At 43.3% G+C, this 8,044-nt stretch overlaps 1 non-coding gene across 1 annotated transcript; it reads left to right on the forward strand.

Annotated features, from left to right (window-relative positions):
• Positions 1 to 6,204: 6,204 nt before the first annotated feature.
• On the forward strand, positions 6,205 to 6,295 carry trnar-ucu (transfer RNA arginine (anticodon UCU)). Its single transcript is given in 2 exon segments — positions 6,205 to 6,241; positions 6,260 to 6,295. It is a non-coding gene; the product is annotated as a tRNA-Arg (tRNA).
• The last annotated feature ends 1,749 nt before the right edge of the window (positions 6,296 to 8,044 follow it).

The following is an 8,044-nucleotide window of genomic DNA, read 5'->3' on the forward strand; positions in this document are numbered from 1 at the left end:
AGAAGTGCCACTGAGCCGCACAGACCCCGAGCTGAGAATGAAATGAGATCAAATTCAATCTTTCATAGTGAGATGCTGCTGAGAGGTAAGAGTCCTGAATCAAAGCGAGACTTGCTCATTTCAAACACTCCCTGTACTCTCTGCTCATGAAGCCTTAAAAAAGGGAAAAACAGAATGGCACTCAAACTCACAACCCTGCCATTAAAAGTCTCATATTCGACTGACAGAACTGTCACTTCTACTCGGTCTCTTATTGGATGGATGCAACTCCAACGCAGGGATGGCATTCAAATCCTCCCATGGGTCCACATGTCAGACTGAGTTCCATGTTGTCGACTCAAGCAAAGGAAATCTGCTCACTTCCAAAACTTTCAGCGAATTGAAGCTGATTACAATCAACATCATCGGAGGTCAGAACTACCTGGTGAAAGGAGACACCCTGAAGAAGGATCCACAATTATTCAAAGGCATCGACAAAGTGAAAAACAAGAAAATCGATGAGTCAATGCAAGCCAAACAACAGAAGCACTGAAGAATTCCATTCCATTCCAGAACCCATTCCTGTTGTTTTTGGAGTCAGGTCTCAATTACTGCAACAACTTTATATTCCCACTTGGCTATCTGTACATTTAGTTAATTACAATTTTGTCGACAAGCTCTTTGAATCCAGCTGTCTGGTCCTCAAGCCAGCTCCGTTTGGAAGTCAATTCCACCTTCTGCAAGGCTGAAACCATAAGATAACCTTAATCTAAACATGCCAGCAGGCCAGGGCTCATCTGGGATTAGAATCTTGCATTTCTTACATGTTAATCAACCACATTCCCTAAGCAAGAATCATACCCCTAGACCAACTAGCCACTGACCAGTCAGGTTTCTTTAGCTGCTGTGGAATTTCACTGGAACCCCCCAGCCAATCATCCATTTTATATTTCAGATCAAAGCAACATCCTGCAAATGCTGAAATAAAAACAGAAAGTGCTGGAAATGTTCAGCTGCTCTGGCAGCATCTGTGCTGAGAGAAACACAGTTAACGTTTCAGGGCACTCACCTTTTGTTTCAGCCATCCTTTCAGAATGCTTCTGACCATCCAATCTCATTTTCTATTCGATTCACATTCTAACCATTCACTACGTTACTACATTTTTCATGAATTCCTCATTTCTTTTATTAATGACAATTTTGTATTTCTGGCCTTTGCTTCAGACACCACCACAAGTGGAATCATGTCTCCATCGACCCAATCAAACCACTTCGCTGTATCCTCACATTGCTATGTTTCTTTAACCCTGACAGACTGTGGAGTTTCTGCTGCTTGATTGCAGTTCTTGCTACCCGCCAGTAGATGTCACCTCACTCCAATACAGTGAAGTTTACAAATCTGAGAGAGACACAACAGGAAATAATTGTTCACATTATAGTGAATGTGTGGGATTTAGAAATACTAGGAGTGGAGACGAGTTATTATTGCACTCTGCTATTACATCTTTTATAATGGACTCCAGCATTTTGCCCACGATTGATGTCAGGCTAACCGGTATATAATTCGCTGTTTTCTTTCTGCCTCTTTTTTTCAATAGTGGAGTTACATTAACTACCGTCCAATCCATTTGAAATGATCCAGAGTCTACAGAATTTTGGAAAAAGACCAGAAATGCATCTGCTATTCCAAGGGCCACCTCCTTAAGTACTCTGGGATGTAGATTATCAGTCCTTGGGGATTTATCGGCCTTCAATCCCATCAATTTCCCAAACATTCCCTACTAATACAGATTTCATACAGTTCCTCCTTCTCATTAGACCCTATGTTCCCCAACATTTCTGGGAGGTAATTTGTATCGTCCTTTGTGAAGACAGAACCAAAGTATGTATTTAATTGGTCTGCCATTTCTTTGTTCCCCATTATAAATTCCCCCGTTTCTGACTGTAAGGGACCCACATTTGTCTTCACTAATCTTTTTCTCTACACATATCTATAGAAGCTTTTACAGTCAGTTTTTATGTTCTCTGCTAGCTTACTCTCATACTCTATTTCCCCCTTCTTAATCAATCCTTTTGTCCTCCTCTGCTAAATTCCAAACTGCTCACAATCTTCAGGTTTGCTGCTTGTTCTGACCATTTTATATTTCTCCTCCTTGGATCTAATACTTTCCTTAATTTCTTTTGTAAGCCACAGTTGAGCCACCCTTCCTGTTTTACTTTTGCACAGACAGGAATGAACAATTGTTGTAATTCATCCATGCGCTCTTTAAATGCTAGCCATTGCCTATCCACTGTCAACCCTTTAAGCAACGTTCCCCAATCTATCATCGCCAACCCCCGCCTCATACCTTCATAGTTTCCTTTGTTTAGATTCAGGACCCGAGTCTCGGAATCAACTCTCTCACTCTCCATCTTAATGAAGAATTTTATCATATTATGGGAGCACTTCCCCAAGGGACCCCACACAACAAGATTGTTAACTAATCCTTTCTCATTACACAATACCCAGTCCAGGATGGCCTGTTCTCTGGAGGTGTTATACACCTCTATCAATTCTCCACTCAATCTCCTTTGAGAAAGGCAGAATAATCTTAGCTTTTCCAACCTAACCTTGTAACTAAAATCTCCCATCCCTGGATCCATTCTGGTAAATCGCCTCTGCATCCTCTCAAGGACCCTCACATTCTTTCTAAAGTCTGCTGAGCAGAACTGGAAGCAACACTCCAATTGGGGCCTAACCAGAGTTTTATAATGGTTCAGCATAACAACCCTGCTTTTGTACTCAATGCCTCTATTTATAAAGCCCAAGATCCCATATGCTTTGCTAACCACTCTCGCAATATGTCTTGCCACCTTCAAAGATCGGTGCACATGAACCCCAAGTCCCTCCATTCCAGCACACTCTTTATAACTGTGCCATTAAGTATATATTGCCTCTCCCTATTCCTTATGCCAAAATACATCACCTCACACTTGTCACTATTAAATTCCATCTGCCACCTGTCTGCCCATTCTGCTAGCCTATCACTGTCCTGTTGCAGGCAGTTCATATCATCCTCACTATTTGCCGCTCCTCCAAGTTTGGTGTCATCGGCATATTTTGAGATTCTACTCTGTATTCCAAGATCCAAGTCACTTACCTTCAGCAAAAAAAGCAGTGGTTCTGGCACTGACCCTTGGGGAACACCACTGTCGACTATCCTCCGGTCTGACCAACAACCATTTAATATGACTCGCTGTTTTCAGTCTTCAAAACAATTTACTATCCAAATGGACACTGACCCTCCTAATCCATGTACCCCAATTTTGTTAACCACCCTTTTATGTGGTACTTTATAAAATGCTTTCGTAATATCCATATAAACAACATCCACTGCATTCCCTTCATCAGTATTCTCAGATAGTTTGTCAACAAATGCAGTTAGATTCGACAAGCATGAACTCCCATTGATAAATCCATGCCCCTCTCCTGAATTAACTCAAACCTCTCCAAAGGACTTGATTTTTTTCCCTGACCTGTTGATCTCATGCTGATAGCAAGCTCACCATTGAGCATGTATTTGGCAATGTGACCGTCATCCATTTGGCCCAGTCAACAGAGTCACCGCTGACTCAAGAGGGCAAACATGCTGTGGATCCCTGCACGCTGGTGTACTTCCGCATTCGGCACTCTGTCCTGCCAGGAGATGCCCAGTATCCATCTGAGGCAGTGGAGGTGGAAGCTGTTCAGCCGCTTTTTTTGGCTTGTATAAGTTGTTAATTCTTCTCTACTATAAAGGAGGGTGCTGAGAACACAAGCCTGGTACACGTGGAGCTTTGTATTTTCGGTCAGTTTGCTGTCGGTTCACACTTGTCTTCTCAACTTTGACATGACGGCTGCAGCATTGGCAATCCTGGTGCTGATTTCAGCATCAAGGGCCAGATTGCTGGTGATTGTTGATTGAAGGTATGTGAAGCTGTTGACAACCTCCAAAGTGAGGTTGTCGATGTTGATGGAAAGTGGAGTCTCTACGTCCTGGCCCGTAACTTTCATCTTCCTGATGCTGATTGTCAGTCCAAACTCTTTGCAGGCCAGGGAGAACCGATCTGCAAGCTGCTGTGACTGAACTTCATTATGGGATGTCAGCACAGCATCATCAGCAAATAGCAACTCACAGCCTAGGAATTTACCCACTTTGGTCTTGGCGCACAGTCTTGCCAAGTTGAACAGCTTGTCGTCAGCTCTGATGTGCAGGTGAACACCTATATCTGAGTAATTGAAATTGTACAATAGCAGCATGGAGAGGAATATGCCAATTATAAAGGATGTGACAACTAGACAGTTCGAAAATGATGACATGATTGGGCAGAGTCAACATAGATTTATGAAAAGGAAAACAGGTTTGAAAAACCTGTTGAGATTTTTGAGGATGTTACCTATAGAACAGATAAAGGAGAACCAGTGGATGTGTGGTATTTGTATTTTCCTTTGGTAAGGTCCCACACAGGAGGTGAGTAAACAAAATTAGAGCACATAGGCTTGGGGATAATATACTGATATGGATTGAGAATTGGTTAACAGACCGAAAACAGAGAGCAGGAATAACGGGTCCTTCTCAGGATGGCAGGCTGTTACTATTGGGGTACTGCAAGGATCAGTGTTGGAGCCACAGCTGTTAACAACCTATATAAATGATTTGGACGTGGGGATTAAATGTAATATTTCCAAGTTTGCAGATGACACAAAGCTCGGTGAAGTGTGAGTTGTGAGGAGGATGCAGAGAGGCTTCCAGGGGACCTGGAGAGGCTAAGTGAATGGGCAAGAACATGGAATATAATGTGAATAAGTGTGAAGTTATTCACTTTGGTAGAATAAACAGAAAGACAGAGTATTTCTTAAATGGTGAGAGGTTGGGAAGTGTCGATGTCCAAAGGGACCTGGGTGTCCTTGTTCCTGAGACACTAAAAGCTCTTGTGCAGGTGCAGCAATCAATTAGGAAGGCAAATGGTATGTTGTACCCACACGAGGGGTCATGAGTACAGGAGTAAAGATGTCTTGCTGCAATTGTATAGAGCCTTGGTGAATCCGCACTGGAGTATTGTGTACAGTTTAGTCTCCTCACCTTGTGAAGGATACACTTGCCATAGAGGGGGTGAAACAGAGGGTCAACAGACTAATCTTTTTTTTGCATTTATTTCATTTCATCTCAGTTTGTTCAGTTTGCTTACCTACTGTTTTTTTTTCAGGTTTGTACTTCCTGCTGTTCAATATTCAGTCCATTAACACCTAATCTGGACTAATGCTTTGTCATTCAACACACCATTAACATATTGTTTGCCTTTGCTGCATGACCTTTTGGTCAGCTATGTGGCCTTGTCCAATCTACACCTTCTCCTTTGTTATCTCTTGCCCCACCCCCACCCCACTTGCTTATAACCTGTGACTTTTCTAATATATGTCAGTTCCGAAGAAGGGTCACTTACCTGAAACGTTAACTCTGCTTCTCTTTTCTCAGATGCTGCCAGACCTGCTGAGTGGTTCCAGCATTTCTTGTTTTTATGTCACCAGACTAATCCCTGGGATGGTGGGATTGTCTTATGAGGAAACTGGGCCTGTATTCCTTAAAGTTTCGAAGAATGAGAGGTGATCTGATTGAAACTGACAAAATTCTTACAGGGCGTGACAGTGTGGATGTAGACAGGATGTTTGCCCTAGTTGGTGAGTCTAAAACCAAAGGATATCGTCTCAGAATAAGGAGTAGGCCATTTAAAACTGAGATGGGTGGAATTTCTTCACTCAGACGGTGGTGAATCATTGGAATACTGTGCCCCAGAGGGCTGTGGCAGCTCAATCATTGAGCATGTTCAAGACAGAAATTGATAGAAATCTTGACACTCATGACATCAAGGGATATGGGGATAGCATGGGAAAGGGGCTTTGAGGTCGGTGATCAGCCATGATCGAATTGAATGACAGAGCAGGCTCGACGGGCTGAACAGCTTACTCCCATGTTCCTCTGTTCCGAAGAGAGTTGGCGCCAGCACGCAGCCCTGCTTTACCCCACTGCTGATCTTGAAAGCGTCTGATGTTGCTCCATTGTAACTGATGGAACTGTGCATGTTCTCGTGGAAAGAAGAGATGATGCCCAAGAGGTCAGGAGGGCAGCCTGTCTTCCATTGCAGTTTGAAGAGCCCGTCTCTGCTGACAAGATCAAAGTCCTTAGTGATGTTGATATAAATGTGTAAGTCTCTGTGGCGCAGTGGATAGCGTGTTGGACTTCTAAATAATGATTAAGACGATATCCGAAGGTTGTGGGTTCAAATCACACCAGAGTCAGATTTTGGACCAGAAACAGAGGAGCACAACGGAACAACAAATGAAGAAATGCGCCAAAAGCACAGACTCGGAGACAGAGCGAGAGAGAGAGGAGCAGAGCAGGGGAAAAAATCGAGGAGTGACATCACAATGGAGAGTGAGAGCAGGGAAACAGAGAGCCGCTGGGGTGAGGACACAGGATTTGGTTCTTTCTTCGGTGCAGTGGAAGGAGCTGTTTGGTGAGGATCTGGTAAGCTGTGACATCACAGGCAAGCAGGTAGTTGATTGGTTTGGAAGAACCGACCTGCTTGATGCGCATCTGGCAAGTGATTAAGATGCATTTTAGTCCTCACGTTTAAAATAGTAAACAAACTAATGGTAAGTTTAATAAAATATGCAATAAAATGAATAATTGAATAAAATATTTAAGTAGTTAATTGAAACACGTTAAGGATGACAGGACAGGTGATGTGTCACAGCTGCAGCATGTGGGAGTTCCTGGATGCCAGTGTGATCCAGGGCAAACACGTCTGCAGTAAGTGTTTGCGGCTCAAACAGGGAGAAAAAAGGAATGTAGTGGTAGTAGGGGACAGTATAGTAAGGTGGATTGACTCTGTTCTCTGCAGCAAAAGCAAGAGTCCAGACGGCTGTGTTGCCTGCCGATGCCTGGATTCAGGACATCTGCTCAGGGCTGGAGCGAAACATACAATGGGAGGGGGAGGATCCAGTCGTCGTGGTCCATGTCGGTACCAAAGACATAGGCAGGACAAGGATAGAGGTTCTGCAAAGTCAGTATGAGGAACTAGGCACCAAATTAAGAAGCAGAACCTCAAAGTTAATCATCTCTGGATTATTACCTGAGCCATGTGCAAATTGGCATAGGACAAATAAGATTAGAGAAAGTAATGTGCGGCTGAAAGACTGGTGTGGTAATAGTGGGTTCTGGTTCATGGGGCATTGGCACCAGTACTGGGGAAAGAGGTGGCTGTACCGTTGGGACGGTCTACACCTGAACCGTGCTGGTGCCGGTGTTCTAGCGAGCCAAATAACGAGGGAAGTCGAGACGGTTTTAAACTGAATAGTGGGGGCAAGGGATCAAATTTGGGAAGATATGGTGAATCAAGGAGGAGAGACAAGGCAAGAGAGAAAGGTATGAATATGGGAAATGATAAACAGACTGTGACAGGAAGGGACAGAATGTACAAATCGAAGAGTAAATCGACAGATAAGGCTAGAGGTGACAAAAATAATAAAAGGACAAAACTAAATGCTCTGTATCTGAATGCATGGAGCATTTGAAACAAAACAGATGAACTGGGAGCACAAATAGAATAAATAAGTACGATCTGATAGTCATTACAGAGACATGGCTGCAGGGCGACATAGATTGGGATGTGAATATTGGAGGTGACATGGCATTTTGGAAGGACAGGAAGCTAGGAAAAGGTGGCGAGGTAGCTCTGTTATTTAATGATGGTATTAGCGTAATAGAGAGGGATGACCTGAGTTCTGGAGATCAGGATGCAGAAGCAGTTTGGGTACAAAAGAGAAATCATAAAGGCAAGAAGTCACTTGTGGGAGTGGTGTACAGGCCACCTAACATTAACCACACTGTCGGATGGGATATAAAGGAAGAAATAATGGCAGTTTGTCAGAAAGGTACTGTGATAATTATGGGGGATTTTAATCTACATATAGATTGGAAAATTCAGATGGGCAGAGGTAGCCTAGATAAGGAGTACATAGAATGTTTTGGGGATAATTTCTTGG

The sequence above is a fragment of the Heterodontus francisci genome, unplaced genomic scaffold, assembly GCF_036365525.1.
Source record: "Heterodontus francisci isolate sHetFra1 unplaced genomic scaffold, sHetFra1.hap1 HAP1_SCAFFOLD_61, whole genome shotgun sequence".
NCBI classification, from domain to species: Eukaryota; Metazoa; Chordata; class Chondrichthyes; order Heterodontiformes; family Heterodontidae; genus Heterodontus; species Heterodontus francisci.